We start from the raw sequence: 13,727 nt of genomic DNA on the forward strand, positions 1-13,727 counted from the left end.
TACTCAAAGTGAGAACATTTACCTACACCTGAGCAGGGGTCATTGGCCTAAAATAAACCCTCAAAGACCTCAAAAGAAAAGGACTGGAAGATCTGAAGAATGTAGTTCTGGGGTAGAAGTATTTGGATGGACATATTGGAGTGGACACAAAGCATGAAGATTTTTGTACCACACATTAATAGCTACCAGAAAGCACTGAGTATGGAAGAGGCACTGAACAATTAAGTGGATAAAATGACTTGGCCAATCAATGTTAGCTAGCTTTTATTATCAACACATGATGGTATTATGGCACATGATGGTATTATGGGCATATGATGGGGGTGACTTTTGGCCCAAAAGCATGGACTCCCACTTATCAAGTCTGGTCTAGCTATGGCTGGCTGTGAAGTTCCAGCCTCCCAGCAACAGAGACCAAAGCTGGATCCCCAGTATGGCAGTATTCCTCATGAAGACCAACTGGTCACTTGGTGACAAGTTAATTACATTGGGCCACTTCCATCCTGGAGGAGTCAGGAGTTCATAGGAATGGATACCTAATCTAGAAATGGGTTTGCCTCTTCTGTCCTAGGGCCTTAGCCAGCACTGCTATTTGGTGGTTTATGGAATGCCTGATCCACAGGCATAAAATCCCACATAGCATAGCATCTGACCATGAGAACAACTTCATAATGAAATGCATCTGAGATCATGGGATCATATCACATATCATAATACCCAGAGGCAGCTGATATCAGACAACACTGGAATGGCCTTGTAAAGATGCAACTGGAGCACCAGCTCAATGGAAACACTGTGAGGGTGGGATGCCATCCACCAAGACGCAGTATATTTAATCAGAGATCCTATGTGCTGTATTCTTCGTGGAAAGGAGAGGTAGGTCTGGACATCAAAGGATAGAAACAGGATAGCCCTACTTAAACATGATTCCTGATGATACAATGGTGATTTTGTGCTTCCTGTTCCTACAGCTCTGGATTACTCAGGGTTGGAAGTCCTGGTTCCCAAGAGGACACAGCATTGAACAACAAGTTATGGTTACCACCAGAATTCCTCAGACTCGTCTTTCCAAGAAAGCAGATGATGAAGAGAAGAGTCACCATACTGGCAGGAATAATTGACCCTGCTCAGCCAGAGGAGACAATGCTGTTTTACACAACAGAGGCAGGAGAATGCATGTGAAAGTCAGGTGGTCCACTTGGATGCCACCTGGTTCCCCAGGGTAATTTGGGAATGGACATTTGCAGCAACCCCAGAGTGAAAAGGATATGATTTTTCAAGGATTTAGACATTGCAGATATACCACCAAGACCTGCTGAGGGAAGAGCTGAGTGTAAAGGGAATTAAGATGCATACTGGAGGAGAAGGGTAGGTCCCAGCTATGGCTCCAAGACCAACTGCAGCAGTGGAAGCTGTACTTCACCCCTCTCACCCAACTATTCCGAGTCCTCCCACAGGAAGAAAAGGCCACAGAAACCACAGAGAAGCTTCTTTCTGAATCGGTGGAGAAGTAGATCAATGTGGCTGAAGGGTAGACTGTGAATGTACCTTGTGGACCTCTAACTGTGGGGCATACACTTGACCAAGGGCCCCAGCTGCTGCATTCTAGAACCCACCAGTGCACTTCTGCTAAATGCATGCTTTCTGCAGCCAGTATGTGCTTGGCAGTGATCCTGCAGCAGGCCAATTCCCGAAAGACACAGGCATCCTCTGTCAGCCAGTTTTAACTTGAGCACTCTCCAAAGGCCTTGCTTAGATTGCACAGCACTCAAACTACCTTTCTTCTCTCCTTCCTTCTGGGTCAAGCTTGCATGGCCCTCTGATGTGCTCCCAGTCTAACTCAACTTCCACCCCATTTTTTCTAACACAAACATTTCCCCTAACACAATCCCTGCCTGTTGGCCCTGTCTTGGTGTCTGCTTCTCACAGTAGCAGACTCCAGGTTTTGAGATGGTATTCCAGGTACGATGTGAAGCCTTTGAAGGACAGGATCAATTACTGGTTCAGCCAATGGTGTTCAAGATTATGTGTCCAGTACTATGTGAGATCATTTAATCAGACCTAGAATCAAGAACTGGCAGAATAGTGGAGGAGAGTTTGCCGTGTCCCCCTCAAATTACTAGTGCCCCTGGATATAACTGTAGAAAAATAACTTGAATTGTGGCTTCCATCTAAATTCTGTTCTTGTCTTATTCAAATCTCCACTCAGTCTTTCCCCGTCATGACGCTGTTGCCACCTCGTGCCCATGAAAATGTTATCAAATATAAAATATTTTCTGGGCCTGATCTCTAATAATTATAAACACTGAATAGCTTTTTCAGTGAAGTAAATGATAAGGACCATCTCGTCCCTTAGGAGTCTTCCATTTGGTAACTATTAATGAACTTTTAAAATTTCTGCATCTACTAACAACAATCACAAATTCACAATTAGTTTAATGTTTACCTATTTAATAATATGTTTGTTTTAAAAAGGAGATGCAGGGGGATTATATTTTAAAGTGTTTTGATGTTTAATATACAGCTTGTGTTCTACCTAGAATGTGTTCATCTGTGAAGGCAAAGTTTTAATAGATCCTGGGAAATAAACTGAACCTGTCATATTCCCAAATCATTTTTCGTTATATTTTTTACAGCTGGTAAATTGTAGGTAAGTAATCCACTTTGCTCAATAACTCAGGTTTGATGTTTACGCAGGATGTGATGGCCAAGGTGACTCCCAGACTGTTGTTCTCAAAGACAAAACTTTTAATTGCAGATTACGTTTATCCAACAACTGCTGTTGTTTTGGTCAGCTTGTGAATTAAGAGCCATGGTTCTGAGACTTTCACTTCAAAAATACTTCAAAAATTGGTTTCTTTTACTATAAGATTAGGACTTGAGAAAAATGAATAAAAAATATAGACCAACACAGTAAATTGTGACCCATTTATAATCAGTATCATTTTCTCTTCCCTTTCCTTCTTTGATTCATATTGACTTACTGCTTTTTGTGTATGCAAAGTGTTTTCTATGGGACTATAATGATGGCTTCTTGCATTTGTAGAATGCTCACAGCACACCCTTACATATACTACTGCACTTAATCTCCTAACAATTATAAGAAGAAAACAGAACAATGAATATTATCCCCATTTTACAAACATAGAAATTAAAACACACAGAGGTTAAATGACTTCCCCAAGATCAAATAAAGCTGCAGTAAGAGCCCATATTTCTTAGAGAAGCTATTCAATCATCAATGTAGCATACCCAAAATGGAATACTTTATAGGAATATGCATCAAAATTAGTTATCAAGCTCATTGAGGATACTTGTTTTATATGACATATACATGTAAACATATATTACTACAATGTTTTTCAAAAAGAAATATTGCGAAATAAAATCAACATTTAGGGTTAAACGCACAATGCAGTTAAATCAGGAATCGGTCCTCTTAAAACTTGCTTGTGAGGTTGGGCTTATGACATCAATAGTCAAGGTGTGAAATGCAGTGCACGACGGATTATTTTAATTTCCAAAAATTGATGCTTCTGAATGTCTTCCACATTCACAAGATGAAGCAAGTTGAACTGACCATATTTTATCAAATCAATTTAACTTGCTCAACTTTAGGTCAGGTCATGATTCTTTCATATCAGAATTGTTCATGTGCACGGCCAAAGGGTTGGAAGCCTTTGGGTCTGCTTAGCTTTATCAGTCTTCTTTCATCTCCTTTCTTTGCCTCTCCCTTTCTTCAGTAGATCCATTCCCTAGCCCACTCTGGCTTCAAGAGACTTTTGTTCTGGACTCAATGTGCCCATTTGGCAAAATTAAATGGTTGAATTGGCAGAACAGGAAGAATAGGTGAAAGACAAATGCCAAGTCAATTACCTTGACTGATGAGATTAATCTTTTGTTGTTGTTTATAGTGTATGTTGCTTATTTAATAGCAAGCCCATCAGGCAGAAGTCTTATCTTCCTGTGAGTTTTATCATGCAGTCAAAATTTCATCAGCACTCATTGAAATAAAATCATAATACATCGTAGTGAGCTACATTATTCATAATTGTTTATAATGTTGCATTATTACATCCAGACCCTACAAGCAACTTTGCATCAAAAAGTAGAACTCCATAGCTGTCATAGGCGATGAACTATCCTATGGATTTTTTTCTCCAAAATCATCACGGCTCACATTTAGCATTTACTGCATTTAACATTTAGCATTTACCGCATGCTGATAGTTTACTAAACACTGTACCAAAGGGAAAAATGACAGTCCTTTCCATACTATATATGCTATCTATAATTCATTGAGACAAAAAGAGAAAAAAAACCACACATACTCAAACCCACAATAAAACTGCCAACTCAGTCATGTGCTCAGAAGAGAATGTTCAGCGGCATTTGCTGATAGGGCAAGCAGTTAGCTAGGGCACTGCGGGACGCTGGATCTGCCCTCTGCTCAGTTCACGTAATCAGAGACCAGAATATTCTTAACCTTTTATGGGTGGATGAACAACAAATTAGGAATTTCTAACTGTCTTCCTTCTGTGGGCTCTCTCCCAACTAAGTAGCGAAGGTATTCGTGAAGAAATGTTGTGCATCCAAGGTGATGTTAACTTTTTGTGAAATTAAGAGACCTTTATTTAAAAACAGCTTCAATAGCTAGAGGCGTAGAATATAAGAAACATACTCCAGGCTGTAATAATTGCTGGCTGCCCTGGGAAATGGCTTCAAGGCCACGGCAGCCGTTGCTCCATGCAAGCACAGCCTCTAATTATTGAAAACCCTGTGTAGAGTCTCCATGTTAATCAGTCTCTCAGAGACTTCAGCTTTATGTGGTTAGTGCAGATTTATGGCATTTTTCTTTTCCTGTTATTAAAACTGATATTTCACAAGGAAGGAACTATCTCCAGACAACTGTTAAAATGCAAAGTTTCAGTCATAAAAGAAAACTGCAAGATTATTCTGAGAATATTCTATGGAGAATTCCAAACAAGGATAAGGAACAACACATCAAAGACGGGGGGTGGTGGGGAGGAATTCAAAAATAAAAAGGCATGACTTTAAAGTATTAACGAAAAGACTCAACAGTTGGCCCATAGAATCAAGAGGATAGAATGTAATTAATTTAAGTGCTTGTTGCAATTATGGAAATAAACATTTCATACATAAATGCAAACTGAATTATACATAATTATGAAATCACTAAACTAATTGAAACATTTGGATTAACATAGTAGAAGCCAAATTGCCCTTTTAAACCAACGATACAGTGCTTTGCATGTATCCTGCATGTACAGGGCAAACAGTAGTTAATAACGGAAAGGAGTGTATTTATAAGAAACATACATTTCTATTGAGTTGGCATTTTGCTTCCCTACTCTATAAAGAGTAGACATATATTTTGTAAATTATAGTGACTCTTTGTGAAGCAGTACAAGACTCGGACCAGCTGGTTTTGTCAATTGTAATTCATCTATAGAAGAAAACTGAGGGGCAGAGACTCACGTTCCAGGACTCAAGTCTCCCTCCTACCTCACCATTTGCTGTATTTTTGGTACTCCAGGCTTAATGGGATAATGAGCATGGGATGGGTGGCAGGAAGTGGCCATCTGAGAAAAGTGAAAGGAGGAAAGTGTGCTTAGTTGAGAGGAGGCAAGGAAGGTTGTGAAGTTCTCCCTCATCAGGTCCACATTTAAAAGTTTGTCCAGGTCCTTCTAGCTACCTTTTGGCATTTTTTAAACTTTGTCTATTCATGTACTTTCTCCTCTTCCAGATAAAACCACATCATTTTGCTACTTTAAGCCTGGGCAGATCTTTGTAATTTATTAGTTTAGGTAGATTTGGCCCATGTCCTGTGCAAAAACAAACAAACAAACAAAGAATCATAGTGACAAAAATCTTCTTTCTGCTTTTCTGCTCTTATTCAAAACTCACATTCCTACAGAGAGCAGATTGGGTCATTGCTTGACTTTGGGAAAGCAATGTGACCGAGCTACATTGTACTATAGGTGAAATGGCTGATGAGATTCTTTTGAACTCTCCTAATGGAAACATATTGTTCATTTAGATGAATCTGTAATTAGATGTAAACAGTTCTCCAGGCATGACTGCCTCATCAGATAAGGGATCATATTAACAGTGATGACTCTAATCTCACTGGCTTTGACCCTATGTGTTCATGCATGGTCTCATCTTCTTGCAGAATCTCACTCCATGATTTCCAAAGGCTTAGGGAGCATATTACATGTGCTTGGGTACAAGTTAGCTAGTTACAGTCTAGAATGCATCCATCCTGGTCCTCCTGTCCAACTGAAGCCCTTTTCATTTATATTATATTTGCAAACCTCCTCACTAGGACCATTGTTCCTGGTGCCCTTCGTGACAATGTTGGCACCCAAACCAAAAGTACTAGGTCCTCCCTGAGAGTATTAGGAACATGGTCATTGGGGTCTTCAGTGATTTAAGGCCATTCTGTCCAGTAATGAGGATAATGTTTTCATTTCTAACTCTGGATCACATATTAACCTCAATGTAGCACCATATGCCTGAGTCTCATGGAGTCACACAAAAATAGCTTCTCTTTAGCTTCTTGCTTCAAGTTCTCTTTGCCCAGGGCTCAAATACAGATCCCTGGAGGTGGATCATCTGAAGCAACAGACTCAGCTTTCAAGTATATTCCCTCATTCCCCAAGTTCTTTATGCAGGCTCTCAACCTCATGCAACTCCGTATGTAAAAATAGTGGCCTGTGGGCCTTTACCCCACGAAATCTTCCACCTTTCAAGCCTATAACTGTGTCTGGCATATACTACATGCTCAGTAAATCTTCATAAAATTGAGAAATAAATGAGTCAATAAAAAGTTACATTATTATGAATTCCGGTGGAAGACATAGATTAGGCTGTAGCCGGAGCCACAGCTGTAAGCCAGATTTCCAGAAGACTACGAAGTGCATGGAGAGGTCTTTCTGGAACTCCTAAAATCCACTTGGCCCCTCTATCTGAAGACACGCACACACACACACACACACACACACATTACTACAAAGAAGGAAAAAAATTCTCGGTAGTCCTGGCCCTTTCTTCTTTTTTGGGAAGAGTCCCTCTCTAGTAATGCTTGCCCTTTCATTGCCCACATTAATGCCAGGTTAGATGATTATAGGTCACTGTCTACATGACGAATAGGTCAGGACAGTCTGCTGTGCACTTAGGAGTTGGGGGTCACAAGGCAAAGAAAAAGGAAATTGTAGCCAGGCAGATAATCAAATTACTGAAGAGAGCCAATCACACCTGAAGGCAGTTACTTATTGAGTATTTACTATTTTATGATAGTTACCTGAGTCTCTGGGAGGTTATACAACTTACCCAGAGTAACATATATAGTGAGATTCAACCCTGGTTCTTTCTGAATCAAGAACTCAAGCAATTTCTACTCCCAAGCAACCTCAAGGCTAGCAAATATAAAGTCTGATTCACAATGAATAAGTAAATAGAGTATAATAATTTTATTTTATATGTTACTTTTGGAAATTTCCTCTTTTCCTGAATATTTTTTCTATTAATTTACAGAATTTCTATAGCAGACTATTGTCTATTTAAATGAGATGAGGTTTTAATCTTACTCCAGCATCTTATTTATTTTAAAAAAATTAAATTTTGACAGTCATTATTACTTATTGTGGTATCATTTTGCAATGTAATATTATTTCATATCGATCAATTATAGTTTATAATATTCCCTATAGATCCAAGAGAGTTTAGAGTTTATCAGTGGACTCCTAGAGTGGTCTTTTTTCTTAGGGGGTGGCAGGGAGGGGCAGAGGGACAGGAAGAGGGAGAATCCCAATCCCATGCTAGGTGTGGGGCCTGACGCAGGGCTCAGTCCCACAACCCTGAGATCATGACCTGAGCCAAAATCAAAGAGTCGGATGCTTAACTGACTGGGCCACCCCTTTAAACCTACCATTCCCCCCTTCTCTTTTCAGCTGCCCTTAGAAATGTCCATCCCTTCCTGTTCACTGCACTTCATCTCCTCTATTTCCTCTCTCCCACTGCAGATTGAGCTCTCAATATGTAAATTTGGATATGACTTATTAGACAATTTTAACCAAAAGCATATTTCCAAAAAGAGATGGTCTGACTACCTTGGCCCTGGGTAGACTTCTCAGACCAGGTGTGTTTGCCTGAAAGGGCTTTGGTGGGATGGGACAAGAGGCCAAGTGTTTCCACCACTGTAGACTCTCCACAAGCTGTGGACAAGCATCTGTTATTTTACAACATTGCTATCTCCTTACTTTAGAAATTGACATCCACTTAACAATTTTTAAAAATTGTATAGAATTTAAAAAAAATTGTGTAGAATTTTTATTAGGGCTAGAATTGCCTAAAAAGCCAATATCCACAAATGATCATTAGTGGACAAGCAATGGACAATCTTTTCCATCTAGTGGTTGCTTAACTTAAGGAATAACTTTTATTCAGGGAATTTAAAAAATCATAAGGGAGTATAGATAATTTAATCCAGTAACAAAAGTATAAACATACACATAATTAATCATTTGATCTTAGTCATATTAAATTTGATAGCTCCAAATGAATATAAAATCTATCAATTAAAGACACTTTTGGAACATATAATTGAATGTTGACAGATACCTGGATCAGCCCTGGATATTTTGATTTATACTACTGAGATAGGGCCTGGGCATCCATATTTAAAAAAATAATAATAAAAACAACTCTTAGGTGAAACAGTACACAGATGCATATATCAATGAGTATCTATCCAGAGTTGAGAAGCACTGATATGCTATGTACCAATTCTTAATAGAGACTATTTGCCTTTACAATATCTCTCAAGCAGAAAGGTTACTTGGTTTAAGTGAGAGAAGCTGTCATCCACACTGGGTGAAAAGCTCAAAGCTCTTTATGAGAAAAATCAGTAATCCATCTTTGTTTGCCTCTCCTCCTCCCTTGTATTGGTAGGAGTCCAAGAGTGAGGTGAGGGAGAACTCTTGACCATGGGTAGCTCAGCCACTGAAGGTCTGGCTGCTTACCATGTGAGCAATAATTTCATTCTCATAAAAGAAAGTATCTCATGGTTCTCTCTCAGAAGGAGCCTAAAGGAACATGACATCTGGTCCAGCTGGTGAGATAACTATTTTTTCTAGATGAGACAAAGCAAACCCAGTTCTAGGAGTTCTTCAAGTTGCTAGAACCACACCTACTCCATCCCTCCAGGGTCCTGGAGTTGTTTTTCACTCTGTCTAGAAGAGTGGAATCAAAAAACCCTTTCATTTCTTTTGGGTTGAGGATACTCTCTCTGGGTGGAGAGAAGGTGGGAGAGCATTGAATCTTGCTTTGGTTTTACTTCGTTGCAGGGTCTGTGTATTCTGTGCAAAAAGTTCATTCTTCATTTTTCTTTTGAGAATGAGAAAATTCAAGTTTCATAAGATGAAGACATTACAATAGCTTCCTTTCTACCTGATCTGGAATTTCTACCATTAGAGCGACTTCTACAAATTCAGACCCCAGTGTGAGGACTTCATCCCCAGGAAGCCGAAGTTAATTTGCATAGGTCACTTTGGATGGGAAAGGGGTAGGAAAATTATTAGATATCCAGGCAGCTTTGATGTCAGATCCTAACCAAATAGATTATGAATAGGGCAAAGTCGGGTAAGATATGTTTGCCAGGGAAAAGGAAGCAACAGGGGAATGTTTAAACTCTTCATTTCTAGTCTCATTCCTGCTCCAGTCTGCTTAAAGAGCCTGTGCAAAATGGAAAGGTGGTGGGTCCTTACACTGATTTTTGCCCTCCCAGTTGCAGGGCAAATACATGGGACATAGGCACCTACAAAGAAAATCCACTCAAAAAGAAGAGTGAAGGGTTGGAAGAAGAGTTGTGGAATTGGAAAGAGAAAGATGCTGAATATGAATTTAGAGTCATTAAATTCTGGTATCCTGTTGCCAGAAATGACCACAGAGATCATTAATTCCATATACCTCCTTTCACAGATGAGATTGCTGGCTACCAGTGAGGTTAAGCAACACGTTCCAGGCTGCAAAAACTATTGATCATACTAGAACCATGGTTGCCTGATTCCTCTAGTTCAGTGTTTTCTATTTGGTTTAGAGCTGGCCTTGATTTCCAACTAAAAGGTTTATCTTCAAGACTTTCAGTGTAACATATTTACTCTCAGAGATATTTTTAATTAGCTGTCCATGTTATCTTCAGTAAGTTATGTAGCCCCCTTGAACCTCAGTATCCGCATCTATGACTGAGTTAGACCAGTTTTCTATAGTACCTTAACAGGTCCTCCAGAATCTGAGACCATGATTCTTTTTTTTTTAAGGTTTTGTTTATTTATTTGAGAAAGTGAGCCAGGTAGTCGGGGGTTGCAGAGGGAGAGGGACAAGCAGACTCTGCACTGAGCACAGAGCCTAACACGGGGCTTGATCCCATGACCCTGAGATCATGACCTGAGCCAAAATCAGGAGTCAGTTGTTTAACCTACTAAGCCCCTGAGACCATGATTCTTGAAAACAAAGTCATTTGTAAATCATCAGAAAAGAGCAGATGTAGCAACATTTGATAGATGGATACAAACTCGAGGTACATATGTTGGAAGCTGAATGAACCCAAGCCTTGGATGACCTTTGTCTTCTCCAACACCTATTATTCGTATTGCCCATGTGTCCCCCGAGGCATTTGTCACTTGCCTTACACATGTTTATAAGTACATATATGTACATATTTACACACAGTTTTATTTTGAGTGCCTGGAGGGCAGAAACTGTGTCTTCCTGTTCTCTGAATTCTCAGTGCCTGGTATATAAGAGTATATAACAGCCTTTGAAAGCTATTAAGTTGGACGACTTTAAGTCGTCTTTAAGTTAGATGACTCATTACTACTTTCTTAGTTAATGAGGACATATGTGGTCAAATCATAGGCTATGTGGCATGGATCATTTCCCTACATCTTGCTCATGTTCCCATTGGTATGGGATACACCTCTTTCAGTTTTCTTCTCATTGCAAGGGATAAGAATGTAAGCAGGACATGGGCCTAAATGCAGAGCCGAATCTGCAGAATCATTAAGCAACTTAAGCGCTCTTCTTTTTTTCTAACAAAAGGAAATAAACGTAGCTGTATTTTTGAGGTATTCACTTTGTTTAATGAAAACGTACATCATGTGAGCAAATAAGAATTTCGAGCCCAACACTAGAAAGGCTGCACTGTGAGAACTTCCCTGCTCAGCCTTTCTTCTCATCCCTCTAAGGGAATGGAGGAATGTGGGAAGAGTTTGGGTTGATATTCAGACAAGATTATGTGACTTAATTTCTCTGAACCTCAGCATCTTCATCCAAAAATGGGAGCAATAATGCCTTTTCAGGAAACTTCTGTGGGGATTTAACGGAATAGTCCAAAGGATCTAACACTGTGCCTGGCTCATGATAGGTACTCAATAAACTGTCTGTGAGTTTGCAGGAAAAATGGGCAAGACAACTGCATTACCTGTTCATTGTTTCCCAGCCAGTCATTTAAACTACTGGTCACAACTTACTTGTGACTTTTATTTTTAAAATACTTGTCACAATACTTTTCTGCAAATCTCTCTAATGAAATGGCATTTATCCTTCATAAATAGGAAGCCAACTCTGTACAGATATATACACATACACACGGTGTGTACCGCTGCTTTTCCAGGAAGTTAAGAAAAATTTAATATTTATGCATCCATATGGTCCATAGTTCTCTCTGTATAAACATATAGTCATTTAGAATATAGCTTCTTTAAAGACAATGATTCTTGTGCTAGTGTAAATCTGTTTAGTTCCTAGGTATATGAGAATACCACATATTATGGTTGCATTTTGTCAGAATAAGAGTCTCAGTCACCAGTGACTCATCCCTTGAATGATTCATATTCTAAACATTTTCCCTACCCAATCCTCATGTCTCTTCCATGCATTTGTCTTTATATTTGCATTGTCTGGTAATTTGGATATTTTTATTTGAGATTATTTGGCCTATGTCAGGTATTCTTCTCTATGGTCCCCAGGGTCTTGTATCTTGTTTTGAACTTCTTCTCTTTCCTTGCTCTCTTTTTATCAGATGTCATCCATTGTGCCTCGCTATTTTACCCTTGGGTGTTTCAATTATGCATGAATGAGATCTGCCTCACAGTTGCACGTTTCCATTTTCAGTCTAAATAACTGCACACAGGAATGAAAGTCTCTGCATTGAACTTGAGAGGCTCTCAGCTGGTTGCGGGTTTCATTCAGGCTTACTCTGGTCCTCTCTCCCAATAGCAATTTTAGGGATGTGTTTAAAGCAGCGCTCTTCTGCATTCAGCCCACTGTTGGTATTGCCCAAGCTCTTGCATTGAGCTCTCTCCAGCCTTCACTCCAAAATTCCAGCTAAGCCACTGTTGCCATGTTTGTACATTTGCAACTACTGTGGTTGTGTTGAGTTTCCTTTCAAACAAGAACCAGATAATTTAGCAGCAGGTTCTCTACACATCTTAAATCAATGAATAGTGTTTCAGCAGTGCCAATAAATCACTATTCCTCTAGTAAGCCCCATGTTTTAAATCAGCCAGAATTTCTCAGGATTTCAAACTTACCATGTTTTGGAGGAGGCAGGAAATAAAGGAGTGAAAACTATCATCTTAGTACTAAAAGATGTGTGTGCCTAAAAGCAGATGCAGAGAAGAACAGAAAGAGGATGATGTAACGTTAGGGTTGGTTTCCTTTTGTGGATTATCAATCTGGCCATGAATATAAGCTCCAAGGTGTCCCAGCTTGTTCTGGACATAGAACTTACCACTGTTTATTAATTACTGTATTGCACTTATTTGATTATGTGTCTCCAGTACCCAGCACAATGCCTTACTCATAAAAGAAATTCAATGATGAATGAAACAATGAATGAATGAGTGAGTGAATCACAAAGATGTTACAATTGTGACAATAAAAATAATATCTTATGCATTTTAATTATATAGTGTAAATTAGTAAAGTAAATCTGAAGTAGTCAATATAAACAACAAACCTATAAAATTGGTAGGTTTTTTTTTTTAAATTTCAGTACTTTTTAAAAAGTTAGTATTTCAATTCCAGTTAGTTAACATATGGTGTAATATCAGTTTCAGGTGTACCGTATAGTGATTCAGCACTTCCATACATCACCCAGTGCTCATCAAGCTGCCTTCCTTAGTCCCCATCACCTATTTCACCCATCCCCCACCCACCTCCCTTCTGGTAACCATCAATTTGTTGTCTATAGTTAAGAGTCTTTCTCTTGGTTTGCCTCCCTCCCTCTCTCTCTCTCTCTCTCTCTCTCTCTCTCTCTCTCTCCCTTTGCTCATTTGTTTTGTTTCTTAAACTCCACATATTCCTGGGTTGCAAGGGTGGTTCAATATTGGCAAGTCAATCAATGTGATACACCACATTAATAAAAGAAAGGATAAGAACCATGTGATCATTTCAATAGATGCAGAAAAAACATTTGACAAAGTACAATATCCATTCATGATAAAAACCTTCAACAAAGTAGGTTTAGAGGGAACACACCTCAACATAATAAAGGCCATAGATGAAAAACCCACAGCTAATATCATCCTCAGTGGGGAAAAACAGAGCTTATCCTCTATGGTCAAGAACAAGGCAAGGGTGTACAGTTTCACCACTGTTATTTAATATAGTACTGGAAATCCTAGCTAGGGCAATCAGTC

The sequence above is a fragment of the Mirounga leonina genome, unplaced genomic scaffold, assembly GCF_011800145.1.
Source record: "Mirounga leonina isolate KUSES-001 unplaced genomic scaffold, KU_Mleo_1.0 Mir_176, whole genome shotgun sequence".
Classification (NCBI taxonomy): Eukaryota; Metazoa; Chordata; class Mammalia; order Carnivora; family Phocidae; genus Mirounga; species Mirounga leonina.